The sequence below is a fragment of the Carya illinoinensis genome, chromosome 3, assembly GCF_018687715.1.
Source record: "Carya illinoinensis cultivar Pawnee chromosome 3, C.illinoinensisPawnee_v1, whole genome shotgun sequence".
Classification (NCBI taxonomy): domain Eukaryota; kingdom Viridiplantae; phylum Streptophyta; class Magnoliopsida; order Fagales; family Juglandaceae; genus Carya; species Carya illinoinensis.
The window spans coordinates 2,218,575-2,233,900 of NC_056754.1; the positions used below are offsets into that span (position 1 = coordinate 2,218,575).

Below are 15,326 nucleotides of genomic sequence, written 5' to 3' on the forward strand. Positions count from 1 at the left end.
TATCATTTATCGATGTGACTACATTAATTTGGATAAAGAAAGAAAAATATACATTTTTATATTTTTTAAATTATAATGAATTATACAATAAGCAATGTGTTTATCGACTTAATTATGAGTACTAAAACTTTAGTATTTGAAGTTTTTGTAGTATTATGAGTACTAAAACTTGTACTAAAATTTAATTATAAGTATTATTAGTGCGTAATTGTACTTGTAATTAAATTTTTCTATTACGTAATGAATTTAAAAAGTCTCAAATTATCGTATTTGAGAATGTATTATCTCCATACAAGATCTTCAGTTTGGAGGATTTATTAAATAATTTCTTGAAAAATGTTATATATTAAATTTAGTGATCAGTTTTCTCAGTAAATTGAGATAATTAAGTACTAAGATATCATGTATCATTGCCAAATAAAATAAAACGAAATAGCTAGATGATCATCTATAGCAACTTAAAAAGAAGAAGAAGATCTAGAAGAAGATTCTAGTTATAAGAAAACAAGCGAGCTGACCAAAACTAAGTCGGTCAGACGACGTTCTTAATTTTATTGACACGTACACTGCAAAGGAAGTTCGAGCTGATCATCCATCCATTACATGGCGATAAGGTATCGAACTAAACCTATTTATTCTCAAACTTGTACGTACGTACGTTCTTCTCATGATGATCATCGACCATCATCATCACGAGAAGCAGCGTTAACGCCAGTAGTACTGATAACTTCTATTATTTTAATCATACTAATTTCATTAGCACACGATCATAAAAAGCTCTGCTTATTCAAGTTCCTTAGCCTTGATGTGGATTGCAACGATTATATTTGTCTTTTGGACTGCATTTCTTGGGCTTCTGTTTCCCTATGCAAGCAGCATATGTTGGATTATCTTTGGGGATTCCGCACGATTTTCCTGGCACGTTGGGATTATTCTTGCTTCTGCCAGCAGTAGCACCTACAATATCCATCCAACGTACGTAACTAGATCATTGTAAACTTCTTTGCCACGATAATTGGATGCATCAAATGATAATTAACTTAATTATCCTAGCTACTCCATATGTGAATTTATTTTTAATGTATTTCATAACCCCCACGTTTGATCATGTTTTCATGTTATGGCAGCAGTACGGTCATATTTATTTTCCAGTAAAGCTTCTAAATATATATATATATCAAAATACCTAATAATTAAGTTCGGGTCTTCGAGATTATCTTTAATTTGATAATATATATAATCTTTTTAATAAGATCGTAATTAATAATAAAAAATTATGTCTATATTATGATGATGTTTACAATGTAAATTAAATAACTCATATATACACTTTGTCACAAATTAAGGATAATAACGTTGGGAAAATTGAAATTAAAAATAATAATAATTTTTTATTATTCAAGCAGGGAGGATATATATATATAGCATTTAAAAGTGGCACGATACGAACAATTTCTTATGTATAATATTGTATTTTACAGCATACTGACATGACAGGTTTTGAAAATAGAAGCAAATTAAAAATTTGTACTCTCATTATCAAAAAAAAAAAAAAAAAAATTTGTACTCTCACCATCGGCCTTATGATCATGACCAGCCAATTCACGAGCCATAATTGAAGGGGACGAGAAAAGAAGGAAAGCCAGGAGCATGCAGCTAATGAGCGAGATAGTCTTCATTTTGGTGATTGCAGATTAGATATGTTGTCTGTGTTGAGGCCATTGTCCACCAGCTAGCACTCCTATTTATAGGTCCATTCAAGTGTGAACTTGTGCTTGGCCCAGACGCGTTTAATAGAAAAGGAGGTCGATTGGATTTTCTTCATTTGATAATATTAGCTAGGCATTATATAATTGGAAGAGGCCAACTTTGGGTGGTATCAATATAAAAAGAAAAAAGAAAAAATATCAAAAGTAACCACAAAACAAAAGCAATATAAAATCAAAAGTAAAAGTAAAAGTCACCTTTAATTATTAGAACTAGTCTCAGTACTATTTTTTTCTTCCTTAATTTCACTCTCACTCTTTTTGTTTTGCTCAACTTTATTTTTACTCTCTTTTTTGATCAATCTCACGTTCTTTTTTTCTTTTCTTTTTTTATCTTTTTTTTTTTATCAATCTCACTTTTACTTTTTATTTTTTTATTTTTATCAACCTTACTTTTCAACTTCAGTTGGTCTTTATAGACCTTTTTTGTGGTTAAAGTAACAAGTTTGATTGTTTTGTCAATTAAAATATGATTTTTTTTAATACAGAAAAATGAAAGAATGAAAGCTTATCAATTGACTGGAAAATCAATTGATTTCCGACCTAATGGCATATTCTTTCCTTTATTTTTGTTGAGTATTGTGGAGTCTGGTCCACACCGCTCGAGCGGAGGTATTGGCCGCTCGAGCGAAGTCAGGCAGAGTCAAACGCTCGACGTCAGCTCGACAGTGAGCTCGAGCAGGAGGCTTTCGCTCGAGCGGAGGCATTGGCCGCTCCAGCGAAGTCAGGCAAAGTCGAACGTTAGACGTCAGCTCGACAGTGAGCTCGAGCGGGACGCGGAAGGGAAGTTCGCTCGACACGCTGCTCGAGCGAACATGCGATTTTAGGGATTCCGCTGTTTGAACTATATATATGATGTTTTAACTCATATGGCCGGTCACTGTAGACACGAAAATATTGTAGACGAACAGTGTTGAGATCCATCTTGTAGTGTGATATTCCTCAATAATAAAATCCTCTGCAACTCCCGTGGACGTAGGCAATTTTGCCGAACCACGTATATCTTGTGTCGTGTGTGATTGTGTGTGTGATTGTTTTTCTCGTTCGTTATTATCTTTCAATTCATTGTCATCGTTTTTCACAACAATTGGTATCAAAAGCCAAGGTTCGGGTCTGAGGAGAAACGATGGCTGGAGATGAATTGAAGGTATCGGGGATCGAGAAGTTTGATGGCACGGATTTTGGATACTGAAGGATGCAGATAGAGGACTACCTCTATGGGAAGAAACTTCATCTTCCACTATTGGGGCAGCAACCGGAAAAGATGGATGATGCTAGTTGGAACCTGTTAGATCGACAGGTTCTGGGGGTTATTCGATTAACCCTGTCGAGATCCGTTGCACACAACGTTATCAAGGAGAAGACGACTGCGGATCTCATGGCGGCTTTGTCAGGTATGTATGAAAAGCCGTCAGCGAATAACAAGGTACATCTGATGAAAAAGTTATTCAATTTAAAAATGGCAGATGGTACGTCTGTTGCACAACATCTGAATGATTTTAATACTATCACAAATCAATTGTCGTCTGTTGAAATTGAATTTGATGATGAGATACGTGCATTGATACTATTGGCTTCATTGACAAATAGTTGGAAAGCCATGAGAATGGCTGTTAGTAATTCTGCTGGTAAAACTAAACTGAAATATGATGATATTCGTGATTTGATTTTGGCTGAGGAGGTGCGCAGGAAAGATTCAGGCGAGACCTCGGGTTTGAGTTCAGCCCTAAATGTTGACTCTCGAGAGAGATCACATGACAGGAACTCAAACAGAGGAAGATCAAAATCAAAGTACAGGGGCAAGAGCAAGTCGAGGCCTGGTCAGCAAGCAACTTGCTGGAATTGTGGCAAAGCTGGCCACATAAAGAAAAACTGCAAAAACCCCAAGAAGACGGAGAATGATAGTGCTAATGTGGTAACTGAAGAAGTACAGGATGTACTATTGCTTGCAGTTCATAGTCCAGTTGATGACTGGATACTGGATTCAGGGGCTTCCTTCCATACATCTTCCCACTGGGAGCTAATGCGGAACTATGTTGCAGGTGATTTTGGGAAGGTATATTTGGCTAATGGTGAGGCTTTGAATGTAGTGGGGATGGGAGACATTGACATTGCACTCCCTGGCAAGAACAAATGGACCTTGCAAAAGGTCAGGCACATTCCTGAGTTGAAGAAGAACCTCATTTCTGTTGGGCAATTTGATGAGTGTGGTCATTCAGTGGTATTCTCAGATAGCACCTGGAAGGTCACAAAAGGGGCATTGGTACTAGCTCAGGGTAAGAAAACTGGTACACTATATATGACTACTGGTTTAATTGACACTATTGCTACTACCGTTGCAGAAAGCACAGCAGATTTGTGGCATTGCAGGGTTGGTCATATGAGTCAGAAGGGCATGATGGAACTTCTGTCTAGAGGCAAACTACCAGAACTGAAGACAGTTGATCTCAGTATGTGCGAGAGTTGTGTTATGGGGAAACAAAAGAAGGTCAGCTTCTTGAAAAGTGGCAGGACGCCAAAGACAGGAAGACTTGATCTTGTGCACACAGATGTGTGGGGTCCTTCCCCAGTTGCATCTCTTGGAGGTTCTCGGTACTATGTTACGTTCATTGATGACCATAGTAGGAAGGTATAGATTTATTTTTTGAAACATAAATCTGAAGTATTTAATGTTTTCAAAATTTGGAAAGCCATGGTTGAGACAGAGACAGGCTTGAAACTGAAGTGTTTGAGGTCTGACAATGGTGGTGAGTATGTTCATGGCGGGTTCAAGGAGTATTGTGCAGCTCTGGGTATCAGAATGGAGAAGACCATTCCTGGGACACCACAGCAAAATGGAGTTGCTGAGCGTATGAACAGAACTATTAATGAGCGTGCTAGAAGCATGAGGTTGCACGCCGGACTACCACCCACTTTTTGGGCAGATGCAGTCAGCACTGCCGTTTATTTGATAAACAGAAGGCCATCAGTTCCACTGGATTGTGGATTGCCTGAGGAGGTTTGGAGCGGGAAAGAGGTTAAGTTTTCTCACCTTAAAACTTTTGGTTGTCTTTCTTATGTGCTTGTTGATTCTGATGCTCGTAGTAAGCTTGAGGCTAAGTCAAAGAAATGCTATTTCATTGGCTATGGAGATGAGGCATTTGGCTATCGTTTTTGGGATGATCAGGGTCGAAAAATCATAAAAAATAGGAATGTGATTTTCAATAAGAAAATGATGTACAAGGATAAGTCAAGTACAGCTTTTGCAGTAGCTCCTCAGGAGTCCGAGTTTGTAGGATTTGATGACCTACCAGAGGTCACAGTGCAATGTAGAGATGTGAGTGACGGGGAGAGTGGGTCCAGTGCACCCATTCCTATTATTCCGCAGACAGTTTCAGAACCGTCTACTCCTATAGTTGCAGTTCGCAGGTCAGTTAGGACTATACGTCCTCCACAGCGTTTCTCACCTACTTTGAATTACATTTTGTTGACAAATGGTGGAGAACCGCAGAGTTATGAAGAAACCTTGCAAGATGAGAATTCTAGCATGTGGGAGCTGGCCACGAAAGACGAGATGGATTCCCTGCTAGGGAATCAGACATGGGAGTTGACAGAATTTCCATCAGGGAAGAAGGCATTACACAACAAGTGGGTGTACCGGGTGAAAACTGAGCATGACGGCAATAAGAGGTACAAGGCTAGACTTGTTGTAAAAGGTTTTCAGCAAAAGCAGGGTATTGATTACTCTGAGATTTTTTCTTCTGTGGTGAAGATCACAACTATCAGGATGGTACTAGCTATGGTTGCCACTGAAGATCTATTTCTTGAGCAGTTAGATGTGAAGACAACTTTTCTTCATGAAGACCTTGAAGAAGACATCTACATGCACCAGCCTGAGGGGTTTTTGGTACAGGGAAATGAAGGTTCAGTTTGCAGACTAAAGAAGAACTTGTATGGCCTGAAGCAAGCTCATAGACAGTGGTACAAGAAATTTGACAACTTCATGCATAGTGCAGGGTATATTAGATGTCAGGTAGGTCACTGTTGCTATGTCAGGCATTTTGACAATTCTTACATTATTTTGCTGTTGTATGTGGATGACATGCTTATTGCAGGGGCTAGTATTGATGAGATCAATAATCTGAAGAAGCAGATGTCAGAGCACTTTGCAATGAAGGATTTGGGAGATGCAAAGCAAATCCTTGGCATGAGAATTGTCAGAGACAGAGTCAGAGATACGTTGAGACTCTCACAGGCTGAGTATGTGAAAAATGTACTCAGCAAGTTCAATATGGACAAGGCCAAACCAGTTGGCACACCCTTGGGAAGTCACTTCAGACTCAGTAAGAATCAGTCACCAGAGTCAGAGGAGGAACAAGATTACATGAGTAAGGTTCCTTATGCCTCAGCTATTGGTTCACTTATGTATGCTATGGTTTGCACAAGACCGGATATTGCCCATGCAGTGAGAGTTGTGAGTAGATACATGAGTAACCCAGGAAAACAACATTGGGAAGCAGTGAAGTGGATTTTGAGGTACCTAAAGGGTTCCTCAGAAACCTGTTTATGTTTCTCTGGAGAGAGCTTGGAAGTGCAGGGCTATGTTGATGCTAATTTAGCTGGAGATATTGACAGCAGAAAGAGTATCACGGGCTTTGTTTATACACTTGGTGGTACTGCAGTGTCATGGGGTTCTAATCTACAGAAAACAGTTTCTTTGTCTACAACAGAAGCTGAGTATATTGCAGTGTCAGAGGCTGCAAAGGAGATGGTATGGCTACAAGGCTTCTTGAAAGAATTGGGTAAGAAGAATCAGAAAGGCACTCTCTACAGTGATAGTCAGAGTGCCATATTCCTTGCCAACAATCCAGCATTCAATTCCAGAACCAAGCACATTCAGATCAGGTATCACTTCATACGGTCATTGTTAGATGACGGACAGTTGTTACTTGAGAAGATTTGTGGAAGCAAGAACCCTGCTGATATGTTGACAAAGGGTGTTACGCTTGAGAAACTAAAGTTGTGCACAACTTCAGTTGGTCTTCTAAAATGAAGACAGGAACAGTGAGTTGCAGAGGTGGAGGATATCATGTTTGAAGAAGACGGCGATACAACGAGTGTAACAGTCTCCAAGTGGGAGAATTGTTGAGTATTGTGGAGTCTGGTCCACACCGCTCGAGCGGAGGCATTGGCCGCTCGAGCGAAGTCAGGCAGAGTCGAACGCTCGACGTCAGCTCGACAGTGAGTTCGAGCAGGAGGCTTTCGCTCGAGCGGAGGCATTGGCCGCTCGAGCGAAGTCAGGCAGAGTCGAACGCTCGACGTCAGCTCGACAGTGAGCTCGAGTGAGACACGGAAGGGAAGTTCGCTCGACGCGCGCTCGACACGCCGCTCGAGCGAACATGCGATTTTAGGGATTCCGTCGTTTGAACTATATATATGATGTTTTAACTCATATGGCCGGTCACTGTAGACACGAAAACACTATAGACGAACAGTGTTGAGATCCATCTTGTAGTGTGATATTCCTCAATAATAAAATCCTCTGTAGCTCCCGTGGACGTAGGTAATTTTGCCGAACCACGTACATCTTGTGTCGTGTGTGATTGTGTATGTAATTGTTTTTCTCGTTCGTTATTATCTTTCAATTCATTGTCATCGTTTTTCACAACAATTTTATGGTTCTTGTTTTAAATCCATCATTACCAAATATATAATTCCGATTTCTGAAATTCTAACTCTACTTCTTAATAAATTCATAGTACTCAAAACTGGTTATAATATTATGAAGAATATTAATGTATCATCTATATATATATAAATTAATACTAAATATATTATATTATATATGCGCACACATGCACACAGCCAATTTACCAAATGCTTTTCCCCCGTTCCTTTCAAATATTCATTAGCTAGCTCCATGTGCATACGTTTTAAAAGATGAAGCATGCATGCATACCACACATCTAATTTTGAAGCCAACCCCATATAATTTGTATATATGTTCTTTCAGTTATCTATTGTACATCTTTTTTTATCACGCCAACCGGAAAAACAAATAAATTCGTCACATGCAATATTCATTGTGCTAGGGAAAAAAAAAAAGACAGAGAAAGAGAAGAATATTATAAATTATTTCGTGCCCTATTATATATAGATCAATGAGGAGTTCACATGACTTGCCTACCGGGTACAGTGAAAAGAATGAAGATTGTACGATCTATATGTTAATTAGATTACAAGAAATTGGCCCCGACTGATCTCTTCAATTTTTGGGGACCATAATGGCCGACATGCTTATCATGAAGAAATTAAATAATGTAACATATAAAATTAAATAAACAAAAGTTAAAGCTGGTGGGCTACATGCACATGATCATGAAGAAATTCAAAATATTATAACTAAATCACATTTTCATTTATAGAGAGCGAAATGAACGATCGAGCCTGCCTTTAGTTGGCTTTCGTCGTCCCTATTGCTATACTGCATGATGGAAACTTGTCCGAGTCTATTCACGTGTTTACTTTTTCTTTTTCCCTTTAGAATGTGTGGTCTCCCTTCTCATATATCGAACAATTATAGGCCATTCCAAATACCTCCAAGTCACATGGACTTGTGCTTGACTAATTTGCACCGTGTAAATAGTAAACTGGTGGCATGGGATCTTTTCATCATTCCATAATACACGTAATCAGAACAGGCCGGCCAACTGTACAAGTTTGAGAGGATGATCATTGATCAAAAGCAAAGCTAGCTGCAAAAGTTACCTTTAATTGGAAGATAAAGTATAAAACTTTTTACGAAGGATCGCTATTATTAATGCGTAATACTCCACGATCGGATTTTCTTCCTGTCTAATTATGTGTTGCTTTTTTTCTTTTCAATATTTTATAGATATAGAGAATTATTGAGTCCTTCATGTATCAGTCTTGAGAATTATAAAAAAATTATTGGACCAAAAAATATATTTATAAGTGTTTATTAGTACATGAAATATATCATTGATGTGAATAAAGAAGGACAATAGTAATTAAAATAGTAAACCAAATCAAGTTGTATACGGCCGTATGTTTAGATAGTGGAAATATTTTATCTTATCTCATTTCATTATTATAATTTTTTTAAATTGATCTCACACAAAATATAATAAACAATTCAATTTTTTCAAATCTCAAAATAATAATAATATTAAAAAATAATATTCTAACAAAATTTTATTTAACTTTTAACTTTCATCACAATTTATCTCATATCAATTCACTATCCAAATGACACCTAAATTAATTAAAAAAAAGGTTAATGCTTAACAAAGTAGTTAGAATAGAGTGTGAAAGCATGGAGGCAATCTCATTCTGTGTCATTCACCTTGTCCTAAAATATAATATATATCTTAATGATCAAATGGAAAATTTATGGCTATTGTTGATCGCAAGGGACAACCCTTTATTCAGCTTTCGGCATCCCTATTACGTCATTCTAGACCCCATGATCGGAGCAATATCTTGTGTCTAATCACATGTTTGTTTTTATTTTCTATTTTTGTAATATATTTTATAAATATCAAGAATTAGAGAAATGATTTGCGTAAATTTCAAATAGACAAGTCTTAAGTAAATCTTTGTAAAAAAGTAAACCTTACCTTAAAAAAAAATTAAAAAAAAAATTAATTTTCTATTAGTAAAACTCACTTTTTTGCAAAAAATTTATACAATTTTTCTATTTGAGATTTCAAACTAAACATTTATTGAGACTTGTACCAATTTTGAGAGTAGTCAGTTAATTACGTTTTCAAGAAAAGTTATTTTCATGTTCCTTCATAGATAACATAGCTTTGATATGTCAGGCTACGCGAGGCTCGAGCAATAGAGTGGACCTTGGCCCAAATTCCTAATAATGAGGAAATGGGTTTGAGGTGGAGGAAATGGGATTCGAGGCGAATTTTGTTTTCTAATATTATGGGCTTCAACTGAAAATAATGTAGGCTCTCATCAAGTTCATATATAATTGTTTCTTAAATTCTAATGTACAACCAAAAAATTTGTCCGTTTTCTGCAAAATTATAAGGTGATTATATCATACATGTACGTATTGCATTGCCATAGAGAAGGAACTAGACCCAAAACATCAAGAAATTATTATAAGTGTCTGAATTGATAAGTTTTAATTTAATATAATTAAAACTTTCTTGTTGGTTGAGTACGTTTTTTCCAAGAGTAATGAGGTTGGGCCGTGCACAAACAGAATTTTCATCTCAGTTCTCAATAGCAAACGTTCACTTCCTGTATTTTTCTTTTGCCTAACCATTTATAATGTGTATGATCATTTCGTTTCTTTTTTATCTCAGACTCCTTACATTTTTCGACTGAATTCAATGACTTGGAACCTTCTCTCATAATTAATTAGATATATCTAGTACATAACAAGTTTATTTGAGATCATTGATTTTAGCAGTCAATAAATTATGATATTTTCTTGATTTTCGGTGTTTCTGAATCCTAGACCAGGGTATTCAAAACTCCCTTTTCTAGTTCATGTATGTGTTATAATATATATATATATATATATATATTAACGTCATTGGTAAAAGGATGAGTGTTTGAACGGGAGCCACCGAACGTCCAATTTTTTTTTCAAACAATTTTTTAATCTCCTAAATATTTTTAAAAAAATTCGAACTCATTAAAAATGCTATTTTAATCATTAAGTAAAAAAAAAAAAAAAATTGCAATTGGTGGGTTTAATCGATGGAAATATCATATACCTTCTAAATATAGAGGTTATTAATTAAATGAAATATATGTGGTTATTTCGTAGACAGTGAGAAAGAAAGGGATTAAGAACATACAATATATATTATTTGAGTACTAATTATAAGTCTATGAACTAATAAAGTAATTTAGGTTAATGCATGTCATGATTATTATTTTTCTTGTGTTGATTAAAAATAAGAAGAAGATTTGCATCTTTTTATTCGCCTTTTCTTTTCTTTTCTTTTTACCGAGTAATGCGCGAGGTGAGAGTCCAGGATGCCAGCAAGCAAGCAACCCACTTATCCTAATGTACATGTTGATTTTCATTTTTCGTTTTGAAATTCATTTTAATTTCTAATTTTAAACGATTTATGTCGAATAACGTACGTACAAATATCTGTACGTAGCTAGCTGCAATACTTTACCATGCTATATAGTATAAGTACCATCATATTTCAAGGAGATCAGTAAATTAATTATAAATGGAATTCCAAGAGATAAAATGAAAATTACCAAACCTAAGTTGACAAGCTCTTTATTATTATTATTATTATTGGCATGCATACATCATATCAAAATATATATATTTCACATATTTTCACACGAATAATATTACAAACTATATATATATTTCTATTCCCTTTGTCATCCTACTATATATATATAAGGTGTGGTATTTTCATCATCGATCCTTGAATCATTTTTTATTTTTTAAATAAAAAATAAAATAAAAATTCAAGAATAATACCATCCCCATCGTATATAGTAAGATTACAGTAGAACAAAAATATAGATTGTTTGTAGAACTTTCCCAAAGGCGATCTGGATCAATAAGCTCGATCTATTAATAATAATCTATTATATTAAACCAAATCTGTTTATTCTCAACCGCAGGTACTCCTCCCCGTGATCACGAGAATTAGCATCCGGTCGGCTTTGATCACACCATAATTATAAGTAGCTGGTAAAGTACGTATGTAGTTATTCAAATTAATTAGTTCCTTCAAGTTGGCCCGCAACGTCGCTCAAAGACGTTGTGTCGTTTGCACTTGTGCTTAGGCTTTGGTTTTGCTATGCAATTGCTATACGCGGGAGTGCCAGGCTTTCCGCATGCTGCTGCTTCCTTGGGGGGATCCTTGGATGTTTCACCAGAAGTTCCTGCATTAACATCATGAGATTATAATAATTAATGCAAAAAATGATAGGTTCTGGCCATCTTTATTTTTTTTAATATTTTTTACTTCGTGATTAATAAAGGAAGTGTTTTTTTAATAATATTGTGAAAATTTTCAAATATTTAAAAGTATTAAAAAAAATACATGTAAAAAAAAAAAAAAAAAAAAAACCTAAACTGCTAACAGTAACTCTAGTGGGAGCTGGGTGCTGTGACCGTAGCGGCTTCCAATAATTGCACCGGCAGATAAAAACTTTTCTAGTGCAATTTTTTTCCTAATACATGAAATGTGTTTTGCAGTATATATACTGACAATATGATGGACAAAAATATATATATATATAGAAGCAAAATAAATAGATATTTGTGCGCGCGCTCACCATTCTGAGCGGCCAATTCGCGAGCTACAATAGAAGGGGGTGAGAAAAGAAGGGAAAGGAGGAGAATGCAAATTATAACAAGGATAGACTTCATGTTGGTGATTGTAGATTAATGGATTGTGCTGATGAGGCCATTTTCCACTTACACTCCTATTTATAGTACTCCATTCAGGTCTGGATTTGTGGTTGGCCCTGAGGTACCGTGTGAAGTTGAGTAGTATCAAAAAGTAAAAGCTACCTTTAATATTTGGCAGATAAAAACAAAAGCAGTTAGCTAGAAGACCTAGCAATTGACTAGAAGTCTCAAGATCATTTTTCCCTATTCAAAAGGAAAATGAAAAGAAAAGATCAGAGATTCCATGATGATCAAGTCGTTTAACTCTCCTTAGCTGTTTAATTAACCCATCAATTACTATTTTTTATTATACGAAAATAGTAATATTAGTTTTATTTTTTCCAAGCCTCCACATGAATGTTAATCCAACTTAAATAGTAAGGTCTTTAATTTGATGGGTTTAGTTTAGAGATCATCAATTACAAAACCTCGATTCTCTTCTCATTAAATTATAGTTATATATGTAGAATGAATAAAAGTTATTAATGGAGGGCGACTTCAGTGATATTGCTTTCCACTTTCCACATTTATAGATACTAGGATGAGAGTGTGAAGAGCTCTAAAATAATCAAGTATAGTACTGTATCATTACCCCAGGAGTTTGTGTTGACTCTTGGCAACAATATCTTTAACTCCTCCTTTGAAATATATACATAAAACACGTACCGTCCTTCATAACGGTTTTATCCTCAAGTTTGCCGAAAACATTGGACCTAAACCAAAACTTTTAACTTTATTACTCTTTTATTTTAAATTAAATGGAACTTTTATTGTTAAAAAGCCACCTGCAGTGTGAGAAAGAGAGAAGCACTGTTCTCTCTTGGCGTATTAGGCACCCCCCCCACATGCAGCAAGTGGCCTGCTGCATCGAATACACATGCACCGTTCGGTGCTTTTGTTTCTAGTAGGCGCCTCCCGTAATTTCAGCAGCAAACTGCTGCATCGAAACTGATCAGCAAATTGCTAAAGAAAACTTCTCCTATAAATAGGAGAGTTCTGATCTGCAGAAGGTGTAGTGGGAGAGAAAGTAAATAGAGAGAAAGAGGGACGTGAAAGAGATAGAAATTTGTAGAGTGTTTTGTAAATCTCGTACAAATTCTATAAAAGAGGCTCCAGTGGATGTAGGCAATTTGCTGAACCACTTAAATATTGTTTTGTGTGATTTTCGGATAGGCCAGTGGCACAACAATTGGTATCAGAGCCACTAGGTTCTTTTTGTGAGGTGGATTTTTGGTGTGATAGTGTAGATACGTACAGTCTAAGGAGGTTCTGTCTAGGAGATTGGAAATTTTAAGTGTGTCCATTGTGACCCTCCAATCTTTCCTGGGAACTGACTTAGTGTGATACTATTCATTTCTACAGTAAAAATTCATCAAGAGCTCTGCTTCAAGCTGTCCGAAAATTCAAATTGGTCAAAATCAATTTTTTGACAACTCCAGGGTGTTCCTCGCGTTGAGACGAATCCGTTGCCGCAAACAGAATCGAAAACGGAGGTCGGAGGAGCCCACACGCGCCCCTAGAAGATCGGCGCGTGCATCTGCTACAACTCACGCGCCCCCACGCGCTTCAGAGGAGGAATACGCGTGTTAGACACGCTCCCACGCGCCCCCACGCGCCCTACAGTGTTTCAGTGCGTGAAATCTACGCGCCCACGCGCTCCCACGCGCGCATAGTGCTGTAGCGCGTGTGTCACACGCGCCTCCTCGCCCCCCACGCGCACTGTGCAGCGCGTGCATCCCACTCGCCAGACAGATCAGAAACGTCCGTTTTTCAGATCCAATTTCGGCTTGTTCTAAGCCATTCGGAGTCCGATTTCAACAATCAAATAGTGCTTTCCTACTATTTGGATCGTTCCGGACTCATCCGTTCGGTTAGAATTTTGAAATTTTGAGTCTAAAATTTCTAAATTCAAATGGAAAGATCTGAAAGAGATAGGAGTTCTGATAATGCCAGTAGCTCCGGGCGTCGGTCCACTGTGTCAAATGCCAAGTTTGAAGTTGAAAAGTTCGATGGAACAAGCAACTTCGGCATGTGGCAGTGTGAAGTCATGGATGTGTTGATCCAACAAGAGTTGGATATTGCATTGGAAGGAAAGCCAGATGATATGACTGATCAGGATTGGAAGAAACTTAATACTCAAGCTTGTAGTACAATCCGATTATGCCTTACCAAAGAATAAAAGTATTTTGTCATGAGAGAGACAAATGCTAAGGTACTTTGGCAGAAATTTGAGGATAAGTTCATGAAGAAGAGCATTGAGAGCCGTTTGCACTTGAAGAAGAAGCTCTTCAGATTCCAATTTCGTGAAGGTATTTCTATGTCTGAACATCTGAATAGTTACAACCAAATTCTTGCTGATTTGTTAAATTTAGATGTTGAAATTGAAGATGAAGATAAAGCTTTACTTTTGTTAAATTCCTTGCCCGATATATATGAGCATCTAATTACTACTCTATTGTATGGGAAGGAAAGTATTAGTTTTGATGATGTATCTAGTTCTTTAATTAGCAATGAGTACCGGAAAAAGGATAAACAGGTACATCAAGATACATCAAGTGAAGCTTTAACAGCAAGAGGGAGACCAAAGTCAAGGTATCCCGGAAGGAGAAAAGGTTTTCATTCGAAAACCCGGGCCACATCACGTGGTTCATCAGTCGGCAGAAAACTCGCCAGAGACGAGTGTTCCTTTTGTCACAACAAAGGACACTGGAAGAAGGATTGTCCCAACCGGAAGGGACAACAGCAGAATCAACCCACCACAGCCAATATCGTGGACAGAGATGATGATTCAGATTTTTCCTTGATAAGCTCATCATCCATTTGTCATTCCGATGAATGGATTATGGATTCCGGATGTACCTATCATATGTGTCCCAATCGGGACTGGTTTACTGACTTCACAAAGATCGAGGGTGGAGCAGTACTTATGGGCAATGACAGTGCCTGTAAGACTCAAGGAATAGGTAGCATTCGATTAAAGCTGCACGATGGCAGCGTCAAGACTCTGACAGAAGTTCGGTACGTTCCGGACTTGCGGAAGAATCTCATCTCACTGGGATCTCTGGATTCGAAGGGATTCAGAATCGTCATTGAAGACGGAACTCTCAAAGTACTAATGGGAGTTCAGGTGGCAATGAAGGGCTTGAGGCGAGGAAACTTGT

General features: G+C 37.1%; 1 long non-coding RNA gene across 1 annotated transcript; it reads right to left on the bottom strand.

Moving 5' to 3' along the window:
- Positions 1-494: 494 nt before the first annotated feature.
- LOC122305532 lies at positions 495-1,899 on the bottom strand. Its single transcript, XR_006241156.1, has 2 exons — positions 1,574-1,899; positions 495-957 (listed from the first exon to the last, which is right to left on the bottom strand). It is a non-coding gene; the product is annotated as an uncharacterized LOC122305532 (long non-coding RNA).
- Between the last annotated feature and the right edge of the window lie 13,427 nt (positions 1,900-15,326).